Below are 26406 nucleotides of genomic sequence, written 5' to 3' on the forward strand. Positions count from 1 at the left end.
AAATGTAACTAAAGCCAGAACTGTAGCAAAGCATCTGCATGAATCATTTCTGCAGTCTACGTTTGTTTCTGTAGGACAGAAACAGGTTATACTCACACAAAGCTTAGCATAAATTCTGTGTTCTCCAAAGAAGTGCAGAACTGCAGTACACATGTGGTGTTTGCATAATGCTGAACTGAGGAGTTTCATCCTTTTATGAGTGACATGTCTGTAATCTAAAGAGTGGGAGACAACTCGAAGCCCATCATTACTGTAGGCTATCTTAAGTTTGCTTCCATGCCAGGCGTAGTGGAGGACAACCACTTACAAACACAATACTCTGATAAGATGATGAAATTGTCTCAAGGGGGACCTCCACTTTGAGGAGGACCTCCTTCTCACAAAGGACCTCCTCTTTGCCTGACATGGAAGTGTACTTCAGATAGCCCACAATAACAACTGGTTTCGTAAGAAAAACAAGTGGTAAAAGCGGGCAACAGCTTAACCAAAGCTCTCTACTGAGGCAACTGTGAGTTTTGCCATTCCCATTCAAGGAAAAAGTATTTAACATCGGGCTGGAAAAAAATGCAAAAGGATAAAAAGCTTTGGCTGTAAAATTGTAGGTATCTTATTGTAGTGGACTATTAAAATATTGTAATGTGCAAATATCTTAGCATTCATTAACACCCAAACTAATAAATCATAGCATATACTTTTTAAGTTGTGCACAAATCCACTACCTATATAAAAATTCACTCTATATAAAACTGGGGTTAAACACATTGCTGTATAAATAAGCTTATTAATGGAATATTTTTGCTACAAGTTTATATACTAAGACCAATAGGCAAGTGACAGGAGAATGGAACTAATAAAAACGTGCCAGTTAGCTTCTTTTCACCTCCTACTTTTGCCAGATTTTGCCTATAGTTTACCTGCTTGCAGAGTAGTACTGTGAATACTTTCCTGTATCAGTAGTTACAATTATCAGTGCTTGCAGCATAAGGCCCTTTGGCTGTGAGCTGTTGGCAGGGGGCAGGCTGGGCTTTGGATCCCGTGAGCCTACCATGCCGGCTGCGGGCTCTGTATATCATAAGCTCTGATGGCTTCCTCTTTCTTCCCCAGATCTGGCTATCCAGTGGTGTAACGTTTGCCATTCTAGCGTAAATGCATCATGTAAGCGTAAAGTGTACTAGCCCTTCAATTTATGAATTGCAATACAGAACGAAAATCAGAAAGAAGTTTTTCTAAAAATAAAATCGCCATGAAGTACTTACCATCTATTATAGAGACACACATGGTAAACGTTCCACTGTATTTCAATACCGGTGTTACATCTCAAGAACAATCACACTAATAGGAAACCCTGTTAAAATATTTTCCCACAACACAACCCTCCAGCCGGAGACCGTTTCAGACAACGGTTTCACTTTTTTAGTAATGATATTCTTAGCAGTCTCATTGTTCTAGGCTGGTCCCACAGATATCTAATTTTTAGTAGGATAACACACATTATTATAACATATCAGAATTTTTAACCAGAAAATTTCCCTCCTACTTTACAAACATAAGGGCACTATGTCACCATGTGTGTTTTCTTGCATTTTTCTGACTACTGTATTCTAGAACTAAACAAACTTTGTCACACCATCCTTATCCGTGACAGATTTCCACTGCCTGGGGGTGTTTATGAACAATAAATAAGCAGTCTGTTTTAACTCATCAGAAAGTGAGCCTAATGAATAGGCTTAAAGCCTCATCTGTTTACTAGTATTTCATTATTTGTTAAACTGACTTGTGATCACTCTTACTACAGCAGTGCCATTCTCACCACCGTGCTTAGCTAATGGCCTATCAACATTTCCATTAGAAACTCTTTTTGAGAAGTTGAGAACTTAGCTGTGAAAATTTACAATTGCCACACTGACCTAAAGTACTAGTTAACAGATGTGGTTTGAATATTTTTATTAGACATTTAATACGAATGCATGTATATGAATGCTAGTGAGGAATGTTAATAGCCTTATTTAAACCAGATAGGCATTGTGCAAGTTGCAGCTCCCTCTTGCTTAGCTTGTGCACCTCAGGCTTCACAGGCAACACCTCTATTATTTACGTTGCCAGGTTCTTTTAAACAACAAGGTGCCTTAAATCAAAACCCAGGGATCTACTATCCACTTGAAACTGGGCCCAAGTATGCTCACAAGGTTCTTGAACACCATGACGGGCCAATTCAGACAGTGCTGCCAAATTTGCAGCCGTTGGGGACTTCCTGATGTTTATTAGTCATATTCCGGTGTCATGTGGTGTGCAACATGAGCTGCTTCTTGCTGACTGCAAACTCCGCAGTGGCGTCATGAGCCCTCTGGGGAACACAGACATCATTCGTTTTATTAAGGACCTGGCTGGGACCCATCACTTGTTCTGCCTACTTCTTATGTAAGAAGAAATATCCATGTGCTCTCTCCTTCCCTCTTTCTTTAAAGAATAAGTACTGTAATCAGTTCTGAATACTTTCTCCAACTACCGAAAACAGAGCCTGTCAGGAAATTTCTTCAACTTTTATAGGAGTGGAAACGTTTAGGAAAACAATGCTGAACAGCAACCCCAAGGGTCCGGTCTGACCGGAGGGCTGTACAGACATACTACAGCAAGTATGTCGCAAAGCAGAGCAACCGGTGCTAACATGAGTAGAAGAGTAAAAGCCCTTTGGCATCCCTTCCCCGGGTTAATCTGTGTCTCCTAAACATTTTGGTACAACTAAATGGTTTTGAAAACACAGGTTTTCATGAAGCTGCTGGGAAAGCAGCTGTCTTAGGGATGCCATGATGTTCTCTCCACACATACCCTGACATAATCCAGGTGTGAGCTACAATGGGTCAAACCCATGCCAAGTAGCCTGCCAGTGCTAGGTGATGGCTGGGTGATGCTTAGCCCTGTCCCCTGCCACTGCTTCGTGCGGGTGCTGCCATGGAGCAGCCTCCTGAGGTGGGCACCAGCTGCCACCTGCCGCAGCGCCCATGGGCTGGGCTCTGGAGAGGCTGGCTTTGCTGGCTCCTGCAGAGCGCTCGGACCCTCTCTGGGTGGCACTTCGTGAGTTTAATTTTGGAAGAGGTTTCATGGAAAGAATCACCGCCACACCGGGTTTTGATATAGTGTTGAAAATGGCTCAGTCTGGTTTATGCTGATAGTTAAACTGCCCTTAGAGTTGCCTAAATTGCTTGGGTAGTCAAGATCCATGCACTGTCCTAGATGGCAGATTATGCCTGGGGGCCCTAGATATCACAGTCAGGCCCCAGGTGTAAAGCATGAGGTGCAATCATCTCTTTCTTGATATCTTGTCTGTGATGTATACAGTTTGTGCTGTTTAATAAAATTTGACATTTAAAAGAAAGAAAATGGCATTAATTATTATTAAAGCAGATAGAAATGTATCAACATACAGATAAAGAAATGGGATTAATTATTACATCTACACCACATTAAGAGTATATCAACTTGCAGATAAAGAATTACTTTGAATCTCTTTCTACATTATTTTAAAAAGATATTGCTCTATAATGCAAACTATTAAATTAAAAATGAGATTCAAGCAAGCATGAGGCTGCATTCACCTTTCTTGAATTTGATATAACCTTCAGGCTGAATATTCTGCACTACTAGTCGTATTTATGGGTATTGAAAGATAATCTAATGTTCTTATAGGCACTCAGACTATTAAGTTGCTATACATTTGTAAAACAAAATATTAATAAGCACTAGAGTCAAATAAGAAATAAAATTTCTGTTTCATGCTGTAATAATGTTTCAATAAAGAACTAAAATTCTCTAAATTGTCCCAATAAAAACTTTCTAAATGAAATTTGGCTCTACATAACAGAAATTTCAGATTTGAGAAATCAAATGTAATGAGAATTAAACTACATTATTTTAATGTAAAAGAAACTTTAAAATTATGCTAGAAGAGACTCCATGAAATAATCTAATAGAGTAAGTGTAGATTTGTACATCTACATACACTTAGTGCACGAGGCCAGAAGACTGCTGTTAAAAGGCTCAGTCCATCTCCCCTTAAATTCAATAGAAAAACTAATTTGAATGGGAGTTGAAATATGCCCTAGAGCTAGCTACTGTAAAGTGGTAAAGACTTACTATAAAATGCTGGCCATATTTTAATCATACAGAGCCATCTTTTAGGAGGGGCTGCTTTGGAGAGTAAATTAATCCAGTGGGAAAGCCTTTCATTCATTCAGCTCTAAATACCTACATGTAATATTTTGGTATGTAGTTTTTTATGACCTTCACATTTTTCACTCTAGAAGGATTGTCTGAGTTGACTAAAGGAGTTAAAAAAACATCTATGGTGGTGTAGGATTTCATAGCTGAATGCAAAGATCATTCATTACTATATGGGGTTTTTTTCATTCCCAGGTTAGGAAACAGCATAAGCTCATTCAAAGTTCAAACTCCAAGTTATTTTTTTAAGGTGTCCTTTCTGTGATATTTAACAGTAGTATTTTTATGATATATATTTAGTTGCTGCTGTGTGCATGTTTAAATATATTTCATAATTCTCAATATGTGGCTTTTGATGATGTGAGGACTAGTAAACAAGTAGTTCATTTAGTTCCTCATTCAATTAGATAAACTGTGGCTCAGCAAGACAGTGTTCCTATAAACACACAGTGACACCTCAAACTATTTCTCCCTGGAAAACAGCAGCTTTTGTAGGGCCATTGGTTAATGTTGGCTGGCTGAGCCCTGACTGTGGTCCCAAGACCATAGAGATGACAAAAACCTAGGCACCAAGTAGGGTAGCATCAGATGATGTGAGAAATAAACTCCACGTGGGGTTTCTTCAGGTGCTGTTTGTCACACCAAGTTACATGAAAGGGAGACCCCATGATGCTGTGTGGAAATTTGTCTTTATCAAGACCCCTTTTAGTACAGGATGTCATTTAGGCAGTGTGTCCCTGCTATGGCACAGCCTTTCATCTTCCCCATGACCCTATTCCCCAAATGCAAATAGGAAGATAGGACGGAAATCATAGCTGAAAGCCAGCCAGGAGTGTCAGGAACATGGGTCTTGGAGCCAGAGGGGTTCTCCCATGCTGTTCTGTGACTACATGACATGCAGGTGATTCAGAAAGTAGAAACTGTTACATGGCCCAACAAAAGAAAAATGTGTATTGGCAGGAAACTAAAGGAGATGGAAGAAAAACAGGGTCAGTTAAAAAAGCTAATTTAAATAGATAAAATAACTGTTGAGTTAGACCTTTAGGTCTCAGAAGATGAGAGAGGTTGAAGTGCTCCATTACGCCAGGTTTGCTTGGACACATTTAGTGCTTGAGGCAGCCACCCAGGAGGAGTTGCAGTCTTACCTTGAAAGTGTAGCAGCCACGGGCTTTATGGGTGAGCATTGCGCAATGCTCCAACAGCAAGTTGGGAGCCCATGTGAGTCATGGGCCCACATTTTGTAATCCCAGTTCACGAGTTATAAATAAACAGGTAATTGATCCCTCTTCACAGAACAAACTGGATGCCTTCTGGTGTCAGCTTTATGTTAGGAATAAGTTTTTCATTTTCTTCCCAAATATTCAAGGGTAGTTGACCAATCCTAATTAGTTAGGACAACATCATTTATTTCTTTAGGATTAAATGGACAATGAAGCCTAATAATGTTTTCAAAGGCTCTTTTGCGATACTTTTCTATTCTTTATTTGTTCTTATTCATAAAATTCGAGATACAAATTTCTACTTAGTTGTGGCTTTTTGGCCCTCCTGATTGCTTGCTTTTCAAATCTTAGAACTGTTTTGTTATCCTTGACTGCATGCAAGGCATTTTCTGCAAGAGCCTTGGACTTTGGCATGGTCTGAATTTGTTGGAAACATCTCCTTCCAGGTACACAGGAGAAAACCCAACTGTTTTTTAGCAGTTGTGGAGACCACTGATGGTGGGCTTCATACTGCCAATGTTCAGTGCCTGGGCACTTTTACAGGGAGAGACAAGAAGTATTGAATACCTGCTGCACCTATTAGGAAAAAAAGTAGGATGAACAAATGGGTAAACTTTAATGCCATTCAAGTTGAAACCCACATATTTTCAAATGCAAGCGATGTTTGTCACTGGAATAAATTCCCACAGGATATGATACCTGCACCATCTCCTTATATCTTTCTAAACCAGTTTGGATGCTGCAGTCAAAACCATTATTTTGATTATGAATTATAACTACATGGAATTATATCATTTATGTCCTTTTAGGATCCTCTCTTATTGTACCTTTTAGATTTAAAGTCTGTAAATCTTGCACATTTTTGATAATGTGGGTAATAATAATGTGATGGTTTACTGACTGGTTAGATTCTTGTGAGAATGAAAATTTTAATACAACTGAGGTTTTGGGGACTGTTTTGTTTTATTGGAGGCACCACTTATTCATCTTAGTTTTATTTAAATAAAATAAATAGGTATTGGTTTTAATGCTTTTATGTTATTTACTCATCTATCATCTCTCCACAGCTTTGCAAGCAGCCTGAACATAATTTAGGCAGAAATGATAACCAGTTACTGGGTGTAGGATGCACCTAGCAGAATCTTTCTAAAGACAAGGGAAGGCTTTATGCCTGGGTTTGCACAACCTGGGTTTTGGATACATAGTGCAACCACTGTGGATTACTGATGGAATTTTCAGTGTAAAATGAAGTTCTGAGCCCAAACAGACCTTGCAATGGTCAGATAATGTTCTAAGGAAGATTTATTTTCATGGCAGGCCTGAAGATTAATCCCTAACACAATAGCTCTCAAAGGACAAGACATGCATAAAATAGGTAGAAAATGGAGTGATGTACTCCCTTTACAAAAGGGGAGCAGAAGCACCAGGAGCCTTGCCCCAGGACAGATGGGGATTCAGTAGTGAGCTATGAGCAGAATTCACTCCAAGCCATAAATAAATCCACCCTACAAAGACAACCCTATTAACCAGTGTTATCGTTACTCTTTCTGTTACTACAAACAATTACAGGAGGTCTCAAAGAAAACTAAGGGAAAACAAACGAGTTTATCAGTCTGTTTTGTTTTATCTATGTAAGTATAATGACTACTACAATGTACAAACTCTGAACAGTACATAAAATCTTTTAATGATCAGGACAGAGCGTTACTAGCTAAAGAACAATTAAGCTGTTACCTCCTAAGTCGCCTGTTATACATTCACATCTGGAGGGAAACTGTACTCTAAAGGCTAAGCCTGCAAAGGGTTCTTTGGCAACACTGGGCGATGCTCTGCCTCATCTCAAGCATCCTAGGGCCAAAGCCAAAAAAGAAACTTTGGCCTTGCAATTCTTTCCATGGCAGTGCCTGTAAGGCAGGCACCTCGCTCCAGAAGCGCAACATGCCTGCCTGCCTCAGCGCCCAGAGGAATTCACAGCAGCCAGCATGCTGAGCAGCCACCAGGGCAAGCTCTGAGGACATGGTATATCTTAGGTGTCAGTACTTTCTAGGGCACAGATGCCTTACCCTAGCTGCAGGGCAGTAGGATTCATAGTCTCGCCTCGTGGAGTGAGGTGTTTATGTATCCTCTTTTTTTTCTTTTTCGGCAGCCAAGGATTGGCTGTTTCATCCTTTCTGAAGACTTCATAGAAGGCGGTACTCCCTGTGTTTCAGGAATCCCAAAACCTGGCAATATACTGGGAAGAGCAACGAGCAAGAAGTTTGCCCTCTGAGCCATGTTTTGTGTAGGAGCTTCTTTCTTAACATCTATCTCTGTTACTGGCGAGGTGCCCCCAAAGGCTCTGCACAGTCACATTCAGAGGCTGCATGCAGCAGAATCTGCAAACTTGACAAAACAAGAGATCCACAACGTGTGATATTTAGTGCACTAGAAACTTCTCAGTGGTTTAAGGATGTGTATTAGGCTTTCTGAAGTGGGGTAGTTTGAAATCAAAATACAACAGAGTGAAGTAAGAGTTGGTGATACCACACTTACACTGAGTGCACCTGGGAAGCTGTGGGGAAGGAGAGGGGAAAAAAGCAAGTACCCCGAACCTGATGCAGAAGCACCTGTATGAAACTTCACTACTGTGCCCCTTAACAATGGACAACACTGTAAAAAAAGGTGAAATAAACTGGAATAACTAAAGCTGCATTTCAGTAAGTAGAGGTTTACAGCTGATGGCTATCCTGCATCTCATTCTTTCTTTGTTATTAGTCACTCAGTGGTCTGAACACTCGCCACTCTGGGTACAGTATCTTCCTTTGCGTCCTCCAGAAAATGTTACAACAGCCAGACCAGAGGCTATACTAGGAGAGAAAAATAGGTATTTTAATTTACTGGTCTAAAGAAAGGGAAAGTGTGAGTACAATCAGACATGATGGCAGGCCACCTGAGCTAAGGAAGGCAGCCCTGGATCCAGTCTGACTGCTAGTGGTGACTTCATTTGAAAGACCGGAGCTGTTTCAATAGGAGGGAATTAGATATTCCAGGACAGCCAATAGCCTTGTCATCTGAGATAGGCAGATAAAGGGTAGAATTGAAGTTGCATAAATATTTTAATCACTACTAACCTCTTTGGTGGCCATAGTCATGCTGGGCTTGAATATTTAAGGGTATTAAAAAACTGGCTACAAGAGCAAAGTTCATTTAAGAGCTGAGTGAGGCAACATCTAATTTGCAAATCCTATTGAGCATCAAGAATAAGTAAATTGCCAAATTGCTTAGTCCTGTAAAAAAACAGGTTTCTGGGCATATCCAGCAGCAGATTTTTGGATGTTTAGGAATTTTAAAATAAAACATTTAAAGGGAATTAGGCAAAATCTGAGAAGGAGGTTAAGAATCTCTGTGGCAGACCGAGGCCCTCGAGGGTGCAGGTAGTCATCTACTCCTTCATGGATGTGGCTGTATCTCTAAAGTGGCTCTTCAGCACCTCTTACAAATTTCTCACATCCATGCTTAGGTCTGAAAACTGGACATGTTTAGATCCGAGTTTTTCACTGAATAAAAGGAGTAAGTTCCAAGCTTTCCCCTACCCATTCCAAATAAAATGTGGATAGCTTTAAATGTGTTAATTCTGATTTAATAAATGTTTAACCAAAGTTACCTGTTCTGGGCACTGAAAAACCTGGATACTAACAAAAAAATCACTAAGTTCCTTTAGAAACGTTTAATTAAGAAAAATTATGACAAGTTATGGGATCTTTTCATTGCCCTTTTGTTTTTGAGGTTTTTTTTTTCCTATTATTTAGTACCTACTTACTTTACACTGTCAGACTCTTCTTGGCAAAGAAAGAGGAGCTAGAAGCTCACATTATTGATTTAAAAAAAAAAAGAGAGATCCTTTTGAACTTGCATAATTTTAAGGCTTACGGTCCCTTGAAGAACTCTCTGAATATGATTCAAATAGTGATGCAAAGCTGTATTTTATCTCCTAAGGGTTAAGGCTGGCACTTCTTTCTAGAGGGAAGGCAAAAGGATGCTATAAATGCAGGTAAAATTGCCATTGCTGTGCTGGGGAAGCACAGAGAATGCTTTCTCCTGATCCCAGCGATGGAAAAAATCCCCCTGGAGCAGGCGAGAAGGCAGGCATCACTTTCTCTGTGTACAGCGACAGTGTGATTCCCAGGGCAGGGGATGGCACAGAGCTATGTGTTGTCTTTTATTTAACTGGGTTGCTCCTTGGGTTAGGAATATGTGCCCTAGGAAACTCCTTGAGCTGCTTCCTTGCTTATGTTGAGTCCCTGCGCTACCCTAAATCAGCCAAAACCTGTAAGGTACAAGCTGGCCTTGAGTGTTGTATTACAAATAACACACAACAATATTCTTTCAGAAGGGACATCCTCCTTTCTGTAACTGTGTAATTCCTTCTGCTATTAATGGGAGCTGCTAAAGAGGGAGGATAAATCTCAGAAAGCAGTGACCACAGCATGACGCATGTGCTTAGTTTGGGGTGTGAGGCTTATGCAGGATGCTTTTACTCTCTTTAAGGGCCATAAAACTGTTGAGGGAGGCGTTATTATTTCCCAGGGCCATCAGAAGTGAATCCAAATGTCCAGCAAACATCTTTTTATACATATAATATTTGTCTTTCTATCAAATCCAGTGAATTTTTAGTTCAATCTCTAAAAACATGAAAGGGAAAATACTCCTGCTATTATTGCTATTACAAGTTACCAGTGATGTGAAGGTGCAAGCAAAGCCATACTGGAAGTTTTAAACATCATGCTTTTCCACCTGTAATAAAAGAATTCAATGTTTTTTAAGTTTCAGGGAACAAATGAGAAATTTTCAAACCTTTTATCTCACAGAAAAATATTCAAGGGGATGGAAGCTTTCTGTAGGAACATACCAGTTCAGTACAATATTCTGGGGATCTCTCTAATCCAAAACTTGATTTCTTAATCAAAATGGGAGAGAAGTTGAAGGAAGTGATGGGAAGAGAAAGAGACAGAAACCCCAGAATAGCAAAGAGCAACTTAATCAGACACATACTTGGGCAGAGAAAGGCACCAACTAAAGTATTAGTTAGTGCCTCACTTAGTATTTACTTATTACATGAATCTAGAAGATTCCAGCAGGAAAGGTTTCTTGTGGAATAAGTAGTGGCCTATTCTTCAGGGCTCTTCACTTTCAGATAAAGAGGATGCCATAAAAGGAACTGAAATTGTCTCTCATATGCATCTTGAGCATCCAAAACAGTATACTGCTATGATGGATGACTTTTGACTGGCTTTTCCTTTACCTGATTTTATGAATAGAGCTTCAAAGAATCTTGATTTCATGGTGGGAACACTTAAGAAAACTTGGCAAGTTTCATGGACAAGAAGTGTGTTTCCCACCCAACTCTAAGGCAGATGTTTATTCTTTAAATTGGGAATTTATTGCAGTGTGATAGTCTGTAGTATGACATTCTTTTCTTAACACAAAACTCAAAGTTTTCCCTGCTAAAAAAAAAGGTAAGTGAGCCTTATCAGAAACTAGGACTGTCATAATTATGATTGTCAGGATCCTCAAAATTAATTACAACTTCAAGCTGTGACAGAGCCTAAAATAGTAAGAGCTGCTGGTGATCCAAAAATCACTCACAGCATGTCCAAGCTAGTATTTGGCAGAGAGCATATGCAACTTAAAAAAAGAACATAACCCTTTAGGCCCATGCAAGCAATTAAGCTCTTTGTGGAAATGTCAGGCCATAAGTATGAAAAGACCTTTCAATTGTTTACATACAATTTTCCTCTAATTAGTAAGAACTGATTTTAATTTTTCCCTCTTCATTTTTCAATAAGACCAGATGAGCTTAAGTTTGGAGGGTAGCTGTTCTGTTCAAAAGCAAAAGAAAAAAAAAAGAAGTGATCCTTGCCAAGCCAGAGCCTGTGATTCTTATAGTGAGGGGGTACAAGTAAATGCCAATCAGCTTAGCAGCATTGAAAGATACGCAAGGAACTTAGCCTGGGAGCTCTGCTGACGACGTAAAACAAGAAGACATTTCCAGAAGTGTCTGTCAAACAAAGTATAAAAATAATCAGAGACTGATGGCACAAGTTACTGACACTCTAGCTGATGTACAAGTGGGTGAAATTCAACAGCACTTCGATAACTTTAATTTCATTGTTGCAGTGCTTCTTGATAATGTTCTAAATGCAGTGATCAGTGAGGGAAAAATATACAATATGGCTGTGTTTGATCAGAGCTGCCTCAAAATGCAAATGGAGAGGATGTTTCTGTCACCACACGAACTGTTAAATCACTGCTGTTGTATTAACTTGTGCTGTCTCTGCTATCTCTCCACTGCTGTTTTATCTGAGAGACAACGACGTATACCTGTCTCCATCTACTCCTTCTGCTCCTCTGGGCCTACAGCAATGTGCCTTAAGTCTCGAGCATGATGACCCCAACACTGTCTAACTGCAAAATAGGTCAGTAGAATGCAAGGCAAATGTCACCTAGCTACAGTCAAGATTGCACATCTTTGCTTCTGGAGTCTTGCCTCAGCTTGGATTCATTAGGAGAATGCCAAGCCAGTCCCTTGACTTTCTGTGCTTCAGTCTGTAAATTGAGAACAGTATTTACCCATATTATCGGACAAGGAGGAGGCTGCATTTAAGAATAGTTGTTTGAAATCCTTGGGTAAGAAAGTGCTTATGTCAATACTAAGATGTAGACAGTCCATTTATAAGAAGGAATAAATAACATTAAATATAGTGATTTTATTTTCTTATTTTCTTTTATTCTCAATGTCTTTCAAACACCTCCTGCAGTCCTGCTGAAACAGCCCAAATCTAGGACCTTACTTAGATTTTTCGTTATAAATATGTATCCTCAGAGCTCATTCTGAGCTCCTTTTAGAATTTAGATGAGTTATCTTTGTTCACCTTGCTTCTGTTTTCCCTTGAATCTGTGGTCTGTCTTATCTATTTGGATTGGAAGAACTTTGCAGCAAGGACTATCATAAGGTGTCTGTGGTACCTAATGAGTCAATTTTATTTTGGCCCTGTTGGCTCTGCCATAACACATAGTGCTAAAAATTAATCAATTTAGTGTTTAGATTTACAGCTGCAGCCTGATGGAAACTTACAGTCTGGGAGACAAGTGATATCCTCTTACACTGGCAGAGCCTGCAGAAAAGTGTTCCTCTCAGTAGGTCAAAGCAAGAAAAAAAAAAGTGAGGGAATGTGTGTGATGTCAGCACTGCTGCAATATAAAGCTGAGACAGGAGCATACATCTCCAAGAAACAAGTAATAAATGAACACTGAGAACATCAGAGTAGATCCCATTGGATGCCTGTGCTGATTGCACTCTCTGTGAGTGTAACGGCTAAGTGCTACCTTTTGCTTTGACTCCCATTGAAATTTGTTCTCTGTTCCCACTTCTTCCTATCATGTTACTTGCTGCATATTTCTTTTTACATATAGAAGTAAGCAACATTGCTGAATATTAAAATCAATCCAGGACACACATACCAATATTTGGTTGTTGACACAAAAAGAGGCAAATAGTGAGTTCTTGGTCATTTCACTACTAAAACTGCTTTTTAGCAAGGTGGAATCATCAAGATTCTCCATGTAACATGTCAGCTGGGGATGGGTTGTGTTTCAAGGCATCTTATGAGACTGGAATCTCAGGATGATGAATCATTTAGTCCTGTGAGGGACTAACCACGAAAAAATACTCAGCGTTCACATAAGCACAGGTGTTTGGGTCTCAGAGGTTATTCATTTGCCCTAAAAATCCAAAGAAATGCAAGTTCACAACAGTGATGGGAAGCTGGCCAATTGAAGAAGAAAACTGGTGGTTGTCCCGAATTAAAGAATGGATGGCAGGTCTGTGTTTGAATGCCAGAACCAATGCAGTAGCACAGAGTAAAACCATGACTTTCTCTTGCAGCAGATGGACATAGCTGTGAAGGGAAATATTATTCTGGAGCCTATTCATCCATGTTTACATTTAAAATGCAGTAATATAGTAGGAAGTAGCACAAGTTGGGATTCATTCCACCAACTTCAGCACAGTTTGGGTCTGCTCTGGAAAACATTTCTCACCAAAGACTTAGCAAGGTGTTAAAGCACTGGCTGTAGGGTATCTCCATGCTTCCTTGTGAGGCTCAAAACTAGGGAAGAAAGAGACAGTTAGTCTGCCCTCCTCCTTGGTTTGTCTGCAGAGCCTTCTAAGGACAGGTGCCCAAACCAAGCCCATTTCACAGATATCACTGAGAAGCAGCTGGATGGCAATGACTTCTACTCGTTAACACCAGCCTGGCCTGGGGCTGACCCAGCAAGCCCAAAGCAGAAAGCTCTGTATCCCATTACCAAAACCCTGAACTGTCCAACTTATTTGACCTCTTATTGTATAGACTATAAAGAACTTCATTCCAGACATTGCCAGGTGGTGCAATAGGGTGAAGGCCACCACAGAGGAGAGTGTGCTCTCCTCAAAGCCTGTATCTGAAAGCTTGCTTTCAACTTGTCTTTCCAGTGGCTTACTTTGAAGGCCACCTGGCAGAGGTGGTGTTTTTTCTGACATGTAAGTGGGCACTGGCTGGTTTTTGACTAGGGAACTGTGTTTCCCTCAGTCTTTGGAGGGAACCAATGACATAACCTCCCAAGGGTTAGGTAAGCCAGGGGGCTAAGCAATAGCATGCAAGTGCCAAGGAACTGACTTTGATGTATTGGCTAGGACTCCATAGGAATTCCAAGGCCAGATCCCATGGATCCTGGTGCTGGCATGTGGAGGAAGCTTTCCCTCTGCTTCCTCTCTCAACCTCTTTTGCAGAGGCAGCACAGGCAACAAGGTTGTTGGACTGCCCTTGGCTCCTGGCCAGCACCTGCATGCTGAGCCTTGGGCTGGAGGTGATGGACCACAAAAGGCTTCCTAAAGCTGATCCCAGCGTAACTAACATATTCTTCACTCTGAACTTTCATTCCCATGCTTAGTGCATTTGTTTATTGACGTTCCTCTCACCAGCAGGCTCTTCCTTCGGTGTGGCCCGTGCTCCCACATATGGCAGCTATACCAGTTTGTCTGCTTTGGTCTGCCTGTTGCCTTCTCTGTAGCCATGGTTAAGGCAATGGATGTTGGTGGGGGGACACCTCCTAAAGCCATCTTTCCCGTTTGTAAAACCTGCAGTCTTCCTGAGGCACATTTCTTTGCAATTTCTTTTGTAGCAGGCTTACATCAAATTTGCCACTGTGGGATCTGATACCTTGTCTGTTCAGTGTGCTGCAGAATGGCTTAGGACACTACTTTCTTTGTTGAAAGCAAGAAGAATGGAACCAATATTGGATTTTATTTTGTATTATTTTCATGCAAAAATGGAAATAAATGTTGTTGCAGTGGCTTGGAACATTTACATGAACACATTGTTCCTATGGAAGCTACATAGCTGCCCAATAAAGAAAGAGTGATTTGGGAGGCTGTATTTTAAGGTTAGCAACAGCTAAATTACAGCAATGGTCGCCGGTTGTGTCTGCTTTCTATCCCAGTAGTAAGATACCTAGAAGACGACTGACATTAGAAGATGAGGGGAAAAAATATGGAGAATTAATATAGACATACATTTAAAGATAAAATATTACAGTATTGGCAAAGCAAGTCCTGCTTAGGAAAGCTTTTAACAGTTATCAACAATTCTTTAGAAAACAGCCACAGTTTACATGTGCAGCCAGTTGCTTTCTAATTGCTACAGCAGGCTACCACTGGGAAGAACAAAGGAAATATTTAGCACATCGTAAATTCTTCTGCAGCCCTGCCGAGTGGCTGGAGTTCAGATTACACGTTTATAACCAACATTTGAGAGCAATTTCTCCTCCACTTTGAGAAAGTGGGTGGGGAAGCTGTTCGACACTTTCTTCAAATGCCTGAAGTAATGTGTGTCTGAAAGAAACATGGGTTCAAAATTCACTTCAACTTGTCTTTTGATGCAGGCTTGTAGTGTACTGTAATATATTGAAATGCTCAGAAAAGAGTTAAAAAAGAGTCCTATGTGCCATTGTTGTTGCTGTTATTATAACTACTAGCTTCCAACTTCACCGCTGTTATGGATGATTTGCTGAAATCTTGCAAGCTGATCAGTATTTGCTCCCACCAATGCTAAGGGTCTTGCAAGCACTGCAGGGGTGTGTGCTGGTAACTGGATGGGAGGTATGAGTCTCCCTGAGTCCGTACTTAATCATGTCTGTGTCTCCTGAATGAGGTGTTGAGGCTCTGACAGTTGTAAAGCTTTCATGATCTAGCAGAAGATATGCTGGTGCTCTGGCCAAATGAAGGCACCCTTTAGTTTCAGTTCTAGATGAATTCAGATGTTGCTCAAGTTTCTCTTAGCTTCAGGTGGATAAATATTCTCCATTAAATGTTCTTAATGAGAAAGCAATATTACTGTCTACTCAGCATCTGCCAGTAATGTACAAGAGATGTAAGAAAGGGAATCTTCTGTGTTACAGTTATTATAAGCAGTTTCACTGTTAACCCACAACTTTTATGAACTTCTTTTTAAAGAAAAAAATGTCTTAGATGTTTGTCTATATCTACTTTGGCACATTTTTGGGGGTTTGGTTGTTGGGGTTTTTTTGAGGGTGTGTGTCAATATTCCAATAACTCAGCAAATATTACAGCTACAAATGGGACAAGGATGGCTTTTGCTCCCCCTGCTCCCCCCAATAACTTAAAAATGTAGCACACTTGGAACTGAAAGATTGAGATGCCCAAGTGCCAGTAGCCAAATTAGAAAAGAAAATAGAAAAATGAGGGATTAAGTATCATTTTAAAAAGATCATTTTCCAGTGTTTCTGACAGCACTGAGTCTACATGCTTTGCTACATCTATTTTTTACCTTGCTGGTCTGACAAAAATTTCATGACTTGAATATTCTATTTGAACAGCTTAGTATTGATACATCAGAGAGACCGTATCTCATTGAAAGAGGAACAGTACATTTGTCCACCAAAAGTCCTCCACCAACCTCCAAGTATCTAGCTCTAAAATAATAATGTACTTACAAAGCCTACTGTCAATCACTCATATAACAGATTTCTGGAGATGTATTCCTTTGTGAATAACAGCAGCTGACAGTCTAATCATACTAAAAACTATGGAAGATATAGACATGCAAGTAAACCAGTGCATCTGTAATTGGAGGGAACAAGGACGAAAGATGATGTTGCAGGTGCTGCTCAAAGAACATGGGATGAAATCACAGTACCAGGCGGAGTTACCTTAACTTCCGTGTTATCTGATCATGGCAGGTTTAGCTAGAAAATGTTATAGTCACGCTAATTCATTGGCTTAGATCCAACTGTTTATCCAACTTTCTCCAAACTGAAGATCATTAACTAAGCCTATTCTTTAAAAAAACATTTAACTATCACAAAATTCTGAAGTTTGCATTAACAAACTGTTTAAAAAAATATAAAGTTAAAATAATGTTGTGTTCAAATTGTTGCTTGTCAGCCCCTTAAAACCAAAATGAGGATAGCTAATGGAAAACAGTCCAGAGAATGAAGGCAAAGTAAGACATAGTGTTCTCCAGTAACAATAATGTACAGCAATTGTTCTAAATCCTAAAAAAAAAGAAGTTACTAAATAGTTTAAGCCCTGCCTTTAACTTCAAGAAATCCCAGTGTCCCACTTCTGAAAGACATTTGTTTCTGGGATAGACATCTATGATGACCAGAGCAAAAGGCTGTTGGAATGATACAGGGACTGATCCACATTGACATGAACTTGGGTCTCTTAACTGAAAGCAACTACTGGTTTAGTATGGTCCGGCACCATCACTGTTACTCCGTAAGAATTAAGTAAGATTAGGTAAACTTTTAAAAATAGTTTAGTGGCGGGAGATATAATAAGCCTGCATCATTAGAGGAAAAATCCCAGCACCCTGCCATTACTGGGAGATTTAAACACTGGAAGCAGCAATACAATGGAATGGCTGAGGTGCTCCATAGATGTCTGTTTCTATTTATGTCTTTCTATCATCAGCTTCGCACTCTCCACCCACACACACATTACTCCTCTTCCACTGAATAAATGAAATATTTCACCCATGAATAACAATGTCCTTTCACTAACCTAAAAGTGCCACACAATGCCTTCACACCTGCAGCATTTATAAATTGCAGGTCCTGTGGTCATGAAAGGAACTTAATAAGCACGCTTCACAGGTGAAATGGCTGTAGGTTTGAAGCAAAATGCTCTGCTAAAACCTGCTGGATTTTGTCATTACAAAGCATGTAGTTTCCCCAGCCTCATGCTTCTACAGCCCACGGTCACAACAAAACTATTTCCGTGGCAGTAAAGCTATCTAGAGGCGTATTGTAAATGCATTTACTTTTATAGTTTGTTGCCAGTTCAGTAATCCATGGTTAAAAGAAATTGCGGAAGTGATTTTAAAGGTTACAGAAATATGCAGACTAGAGGACTGGACATGGAGGGGCTGCACCCACCTCCTGCCTTTAAATGAAATGACAGATGGATGAGACCTTGTATCATGAATATAGTTGGTGCTTTAACAACTGATGTTATTGCCACTCTTTTTCCATTCATGCTTCATCAGAACTTCTCCTCTCCTTCCCGTCTCTCCTCACTATTTACATGTGAAGCACTTGGGTCTCTGTTGGGAGACCCAATCGTGCAAATGCTTCCTGCATGTGAAATATGTGTTTCCAGTGTGTGTTAACATCATGGTATTTACTTGCCTGAGTAAGGCAAGCTAAGTTGAGACTCTGCTGATGACCTGCTTTTGCTGATCTTGTCAGTCCTAGTGTTTTCATCTGAATTTCATGTAAAGCAAAATATGAGTCTCATGCAAAACCAGATAACATCGGCTTCTTTCCTTACATTGAAGGGGTGACACAGGACTGTAGCAGAGCCACTCAGAGGTTCTTGGATCTCTTAATTTCATTTTCTCAGATGACCCTAAATTTCTTCTCTTTTGTCTATTCCAGCCTTTATAGCTGTGACCCTGGGATTTTAGTGTTGTGAGTCATAAAGGGCAGGGGGATTTAAAGAGGGAAGATGTGGCTGGATTGGAAGATGTCAAGTGCTCTTGAGGGCTCTGTGTGTAGATCATCTCCCATTACAAATAACAATTGGGGCCTGACGGGTTAAAACTAAACAGGGAAAGTAGTAGTCACCCATGTGCATATAATGTATGTGCTCTGCAAGTGTGTGCATGGGCGCACATAATGGGGAAGATATCTATTAATGGATAGAATATATATAATATATATCCTTAAATGTTTGGATTTATATCCATAACCATGCAATATTTAAGTCTGTGTAAAATGTAAATTACATTCGGAAAATAATTGCCTACTATTCTTAGTTTTTAAGTATTATGCTACATCCCAGCTGGGAAGATACGATCTTGCCATGGTGAGCTGCAAGGGCCATGCGTAGTGAATGCCTAAAACCATTCAGAGTCTTAAGACATGAGGAAATTGGATTCCAAATCAGAAAGCATCTTAAATAGCAATATTCTAAGAAAGGTAAGACCTGCTGATGCATTAATTGAAAAGCAGTAAAAAGCAGTGTCTTTGCTTTATGTTATTGCTGGTTTTCCTTTTGGCATATTAGCCCAGCTAACTATTGTATGCAGCAGCAGCCCTTGAATTTTTTCCTTCCAGGAGATGCTGTACAAAGCTAGTAACACACATAAACCAGTCAGCTGGTATACAAACCAATGATGCACAGCCCAGTGAGAGTTGCAAAAGACTTTTGCAGGAAGGGAATTTAGTATCTTCCAGAGCTTGTGAAGGTGCATCTGCTGATGAGCATCTGGGAAAGGATCACAAAGGGTCAGATATTTTTGTGTCATGCAGCACTTTTGGAAGCATCAGATCTTAAATGTAAAAGATCGTGTAACTTTCAGAAGCCTGAAGTCACCACCGTCTGTCTGCATTTCAGCTCCTTTTGCTGTTGCCATTGCTCCAAAACAAAGCTCATATTAAATGCTTTGAGTCTTGGCATAACATAGATCCCCAAACCACACTTATCCCATGACCAGTGATGAGTGTGCAGTTCTATTGTTAGAAACAAACCACTTCAAAATACCAAAACATACGTTTTACACATATTTTCAACTCTTTTCTGTGTGAACAGCAAAATCTTCTTTTGCCCTCTTCCCCCCGCGCTCCCCCCCCCCCCCACACACACCTTCCTTCTTTTTTTTAAAGTTTTTAAGATCTCCACAGTAAGATCTTTGGTAATTTTTATCTTAGAGATGAGTACATTTAAACAAGTGTGTTTTGACATCAGAAATTTCTCTTGCCAAACCTAGGAGTCCTGGGTGCAATGTGCTCCCTGAACTAGTTATGATGTCACTGACACCTAAAAATGGGCATTTTTCTGTCCTGATTTAGGTGTCAATGACATCATCATCTGCTGCAGTGGAAACAAACCCCTAAAATATGCCTGCATATGTAAATTGAGGAGTAGCTGTTTTTTGAAAGATTGTGCTTTAAAACGTAATATTTAGTCTAGACGTAGATTCTGTTAATGATTTGGGTTCATGAATGTTCTATGTACAGAAGAATTGCTGTTAATGTTTAAGAGAAAAGAAAAATATATTCAAGGTTATAAAATGCTTTTATATACCTGAAAACAAGAACTGCTCCTTAGGTAAATAGGAGTGTAGATGGTTGTAGAAAATGTTAACTAACTGCCTCGTAAGGCAGACTAATCTGATTTGCTTTATTCAAGTTTATCAAGGGAATATGAATCAAAATCACCTGAACATCTTTAAAATTTATGACTGTGACTTCTGAAACCAGTGGAGCTGTGGCAAAACAAAATGCATGAAAAAGAACAATTGGACTCTATCTCCTGAAATTTGAGTTTCCAAAATACACTTGGCTTAAGCCTTACCCAACCTCCCACCTTGATCTAAATGACCGTAATAGCTTTGGAAAAATCCTAAACTGATTTTAAAAAATCATAATATTGGCAATGATGCTTTTATGTCACATTTATGGACTAAATTAAACCTATTTATTTGGCACACTTTCTTTACAGATTTTTTACAAAAATACTTAGTTCATCTTCAGTTCATCTGCCTGCAAGGCACATTCTAGTACACATTTATCCCAATAAAAGTAAAACAAAATCAAAATAACCAGATGTTGCCAGTTCAAGACAAGAAAATTTCTGAAGTTCTTGTCAGCTGTGGAACAAGTAGCCTCCATCAGAATCAGGATTCTAGATTTGAAAAGCAGCTAGTTTCATTTGGGGCAGCAAAACTAAAACCCAATCACTTTTTCATTCTCAGATGGCCTAAACAGGACTATGGTAGTTTAAGTATAAAAATGTGGGCTCCCATTTCATGTGACAGAGCTATTACATCTGCTTTGATCACAGATTTCTGAAAGCATTTTAAAGGAGATTAAAGGCAATTCCATAATTTTCAGTAGAATGCGCAGTGAATTAGATGCTGTCTCTGCATGGATCATGCTGTTCCGTTTGTCTTGGTTCCTGTGCTCAGACTGCAAATTTATCCAAGAATAGTTTAATGTAATGTACATACATAAACCTCTCTCAGGGTGGAAGCCAGCAACTTGATGGAGAAAGAGTCAAGTTAGGAAGTGGGAAACGGGGGTTAAAGTGCTGTGAGATAAAGGCAGGAACTGAACCTTGGTCACGGATTTCTTCAGTCAGCACTCAGACCACAGTGTTATGGTGTAAAGGGAACATGAGAGTGGTGGGAGTCCTTCTCCAACTGTTGTGAAGAAGTACAGAAAGTGCTGCTACATTTTATGGGTGACTGTTCCTTACTGCTGTGCGTTAGGGGTGACTATGCAATGTATTTCAATGAGCCACTCCAGGAATTTAGCAGATGCTAGGCAAGCTTAAGTGTGACGGTAGAAGTGAGCAGATCAGCTTAGCTTATTAAGAATGAGACATTTTCTGCATATAGACAGAAGAAATGTTTTCAAGTGCTTGGCCAACTTTCAAGTTACCAGCTATCATGTCTCAAGGAGCAACTCAGAGGCAGTTTTCAGAATCCCAACTTTGCATGTATTTAACTACATCTTTGCCTAAGCCCCTCTTTAAGTCCCCAAGTTCTTGTGCAAATGAGCACAGACCAAGACAACACCACTGGCCCAACACAAACCTCATTTTTGACAGTGCAAAGTGACACCTACTGTCCCTCTATATTTGTATTTTATCTGGAATTTATTTGTGGTGAGTTTATTTTTGTTTAACAGTAAAGCCTATACTGGCATGGAAGCATCTTGAAAATAAAAAATGAAGACAAGACCATCCCAAAACCATCTGTGTACATTAGCTGTTAGCATTACCATTGCTCATGGATATTCTCACAGCAACTGCATGCCTTAAAGGTTCTGGAAGTTGATTGATTGTTCCCAAACTACTACATAGTTTTAGTTGATTAACCACATATATTTTTTGCCAATACGTCTGGCTACCTTTTAGAAGTTAGTGTGTTGCTGGCCATATTACAGAAACAGATTTTTTAAGGATTGGAATCAGATTTGGCAGCAAAGGGTTCAGTTGCAAATTCATAGGTGATCTTAAAATTTCATTTGACATAAAAGAAAACTCTTTGCAATGGAAAAATAAAAGCCTGGATTCTATTTAAAATGACATCTCCACTTTCTTTTTTCTTTTTTTTTTTTTTTTTGAGCTTTAACATAAGCCATTTCAGGGACAGGGCTTGCTGAAATTTCTGGTATTTTCCCTGTTCATTCGAGATCATCTTCCTACCAATGAAGCAACATCCTGTCTTTTTAAAAGTAGAAAAATATCTGTTCAAAACGTCTTCTCATTAAAAGATCTTTTGTCCTTTTCTTTGGCTTTTTCAGTTTTTAATGAGTTGTTTATATATCTCAGTGGTTTGAAAAGACAGATGTATTTTATGTAATCTTCCGTGTAAGCTTTTTTCATTTTACTTATAAATTGCTTTTCCATATTTTAAGATGCAGTTATGTTTTCATGGAAAAATCACTAAAAAAATTGTGAGCAGTCATTTGTTGCCCACCATGAACTTCCAGATAAAGTGGGTATAAATTGCAGTAGGTAATAAAATCCCAACTTATAAATAAGCCACAATTTTATTGTAGAAATAGCAATTAAAACTGTGTTGTTCTGTATTATTTTTACTCTAAGACTGTAATATATGAGTTTCATTTGGGTAACAGTTAAATAGTTAACAGCACATGCACTGTTTTGCTCAAAGGGCAACTCTATGTACCGAAGTTGGAGACCCCCGGCTGCCCAGAGATACAATGATGAACGGCCTCCTTATAGCAAAGGGCTTCCAGAGCCTACCAGGAAAGGCTGTAGCCTATACATTATAAACTCGTACGGAACAATGAAAGACAGATGCCAAAACTGTGAACCTTGCAACTGAATAGCAACAATTTAAGCCCATATGCCAGGCTGTATATCGTGCATTTCTGCTTCCTGAGGCACAAGCTTGACCAAAATGGTGTGCCGTTTGTTCACCTCCACAAACCTTTCCTCAGTTTACCATCAGATACGCCTTTAAATGTTATGGTTTCAGACAGAGTTCAATCACAGAGCCTTACTGCATCTTGAGCCTTAGTCTGCAAGGAAACACAGAACAAAACAATTGTTTTGGTGGTTTAAACAGATGTGCAAATGTGTACTTTGTTGATTTGGAGTACCAAGCTGTTCGACCTGTGGCAGGGCTCCCAAATCTGACTTTGAAATTGCCAGGCTTACTTGGCATTTCTTCACTGACACAAGTGTTTCATCCAGAGAAAGATCTGTGGGTTTATGGCTTGGTATGGAAGTGGCATCCATAAATATCCTATCTGTACACTTGAAAAAAAGAATATATACATATTTCTAGCTGGGGAAAATCAAAATCTGGTGTCTGTGAAGCTCTCAAAGCAAAACACAAAACAAACCAAGGACAGACGTGCTGTTTTTGCTCTCTCTGGTGTCTGTGGTTAGAAGTTGTGAGGTGATTGTGTTTTTGCTGACTCCTCCTCTGCTCAAATCCTGCTCTTGTTTAAAGTTATTTCTTTTAAATTGGATGTAGTCAAATAACTCACCCATAACTGACAGTGCTTCATCTGAATAGGGCTCAAGTACTGTTTAGGTTTCCTCATCATCCTCTACACAGAGCTATGTGTCACCAGGCAGACAGAAAGTCATGGTTCCTAGGATGGCAGAGCTGGTGAGGCATTTATCATAAAGTCACAGGGAAAAAGGGAGGAAGAGAAGGGAAGGGAAGGGAAGGGAAGGGAAGGGAAGGGAAGGGAAGGGAAGGGAAGGGAAGGGAAGGGAAGGGAAGGGAAGGGAAGGGAAGGGAAGGGAAGGGAAGGGAAAGAGGAAAAAGTGAGAAAAAAGAAAAAAGTAAGAAAAATGACAAAAAAAGAAAAAGTTTGGATTATCTAACCTCAGGCTATATTTATCCTAGTGTTATTTTTATTAAATTTAAGCTAATATAATTTGCTGAAAACTCCTCTCAATTATCCTGTTGTGTTGATTTCAATACAGTTATATGAAGGGGCTGAATTTCATCCAGTATACTACAGTATCCAGTACACACAAGCAGAACTAACCTACACACAAATAAACCATGGAAAACTAGTTAATATATATTTTTAGAAACATTCTTTTTTATTTAGCAAAATTGTTTTTAGTTAGAACAACTCTCTTGTGCTTATGAATTTTGGAAGTAATTCCAAGTTTTCAAACCATCCTCTAGCCATAAGGAAGCTGTTGAGAATAAGAGCCAGGCAGTAGAGTATATTATAATGAGATAAGTTCTAATATCACTGCCACATTATAAAAGTATCTAATGAAAAGATCAGATAGTATGAAGTCAAGAGACCTCTTTGATTCTCTGGCACATGCATTAAAAGATATATTGGTGTCTATAAAATGCTACATGAAATACCTTGTACAGTTCTATCCTTTAAGCATATAAAAATATTTTATAGTTCATAGTATGCTGACCACATATGACATTTCTCATAGGTATTATTAAATTAGCCATTGTTGTAACGTGTATCTACTGTATTATTTTTGTTGACAAGGAGACACAGAGGTCAGATTTTGCTCTTGACTATTCAATTTTCCCATGGTCATCAATGCATTAGTGTATCCTGAAGAAGATCTTAGTTCTCTGTGTGCTAGTGATAATGAAAAATGCTCATGAAATTTCAGGTAAAATAAAATAAAACAAAATAAAATGGTCATGATCTTTATTTCTACTGTAATTGTGAAAAATGGACAAATTTAAGGGAAGCAGTTCTGCAGAAAAGCAGTTTGCAACTTCATGATGGAATTTTCAGTTTTCTTCACTGAATTTTTAAGTTATTTTAAAAAGAAAAATGTGTGTTTGAATCTTAATATATGATTTCTATTCACGGAAATGGTCCCCAGGTTTAATTCTTCATGATCAACATGGGTCCTGAGGGGGAAGCCCACCTGGAGGACTGAGCCAGCTCTCCTGGCAGAGACTGGTGCTCTGGAATATAGCAAGGCCACACATTATGTTCACACCCCTTAATAGACACTTAGTTCCACAGGGGTGTCATAGATAAGAGAAGCAGAAATACAGCTTCCTTTACTGGCCACATCTTCACATCCATCACAGACGGTAGCAACTTTCTCAGCTTCTCATCCTGATTATCTGGATGTGATCCTACTCGTCCTCAGGCCACACAGTCATGAGAGCATGGTGTGGTGCCTGAGCTGATGAGCTCTGGCACAGCATTTGGCCCATAGCGGGAGGATTAAGTGTAGAAGTGATGCAGAATCAGAAAGGGTAACCACTTTTCTTTTTACTCACCCATTACTATGAAAATACTTGAACTATTTTGGCCTTCTTATGTGAAAATATGAATTGATTGCTTGGGGTTTGCTTTTTCTAGTATCTTAATGACACAGTCATGGGAAAGTTTTGTGTTGGAGATTTTTCTGGGGTTTGGTGGTGGGGTTGTTGCCTTTAAAGATCTGAGAAACAAAGCTGAAAAAGCATCAAAACATGGCTTTCAGGAGTTTTGAGGAAAGAATTTGGAAGGATTTTGCACTCAAAATATGAATTATGCTGTAAAACATAGTGAATCCATTACTTTTTAAAACACAGACAATTCAGGAACAGATTCCTTAGAGACCACTAGAGATCTAGAATTGTATAAAGATATGTCATTGACTGCTATTGGCTGCTACACTTGGTCACATGCTAATCAGACTATGTGTATTTTAAAGCCCATTTATAGCTTAATTTATGACCAATTGCACTACTTGCATGGTATTTAAAGGTGTCACAGACAGTTTGGATGTAATCCAAAAAGCAAGCAATGTTTTCTTCTTTCTGTAAGAATCAAGCAATGCACTTTTCTTTCCTTGATGAAAGATCCTGGCTCAGCAGGCTGAGGTGCCTCGCAAAATATATATATGTCTGAAATATAAGAAGCTTGCACTGACAAAGGAAAAGCCAAAAATAAAATAAAGGCAGCTAGCTTGATGACAAGCTGGCATGTTCAAATTTGAGGCTCAAATTCAACGTGAATCACAACCATGTGAATCATACTCTGTTTCAGAATTGAAGGAGAGCTCAGATCTTGCAAACAAAATGATTCTGCCTCAATTTACACATGTGTAGACCTGCTCCAGTCCATGGGATTGCTTGCTCATGTGCAGATCTATGTGTGGGGTGGATTATCTGAGTAATGCCCTGGAAAAGCTTTCTGGGTTGTTTTTTTTTTGTTTGTTTGTTTGTTTGTGGTTTTTTTTTCTGTTGGCTTACCATCATGACACTTTCCATCTTTTGGAAAGGTTACCAACAGGAAGGACTGTTGGATATCATGAAAAATAGTTCCTATGAAAATAAAAGCTGGATAGATTTTTCAGCAACACTACCAGGACTACTTTTACAACCCTTTAAAAATGCACAATTGTTTCTAAAGATTTGAAAGAAGGGTTTCAGTAGAAATAGGG

The 26406-nt window shown here is 39.3% G+C and overlaps 1 protein-coding gene across 1 annotated transcript in view; it reads right to left on the reverse strand.

The window, feature by feature from the left end:
* The window catches only part of EYA4 (EYA transcriptional coactivator and phosphatase 4), a 221513-nt gene extending 199925 nt beyond the window's left edge, over positions 1-21588 (reverse strand). The window contains exon 1 of the mRNA XM_080388354.1: positions 1-21588. This exon is cut by the window's left edge and continues 13178 nt beyond it. The gene's annotated coding sequence lies outside the window, so the exon portion shown is untranslated.
* Between the last annotated feature and the right edge of the window lie 4818 nt (positions 21589-26406).

This window comes from Falco punctatus, assembly GCF_963210335.1.
Source record: "Falco punctatus genome assembly, chromosome: 5".
Classification (NCBI taxonomy): domain Eukaryota; kingdom Metazoa; phylum Chordata; class Aves; order Falconiformes; family Falconidae; genus Falco; species Falco punctatus.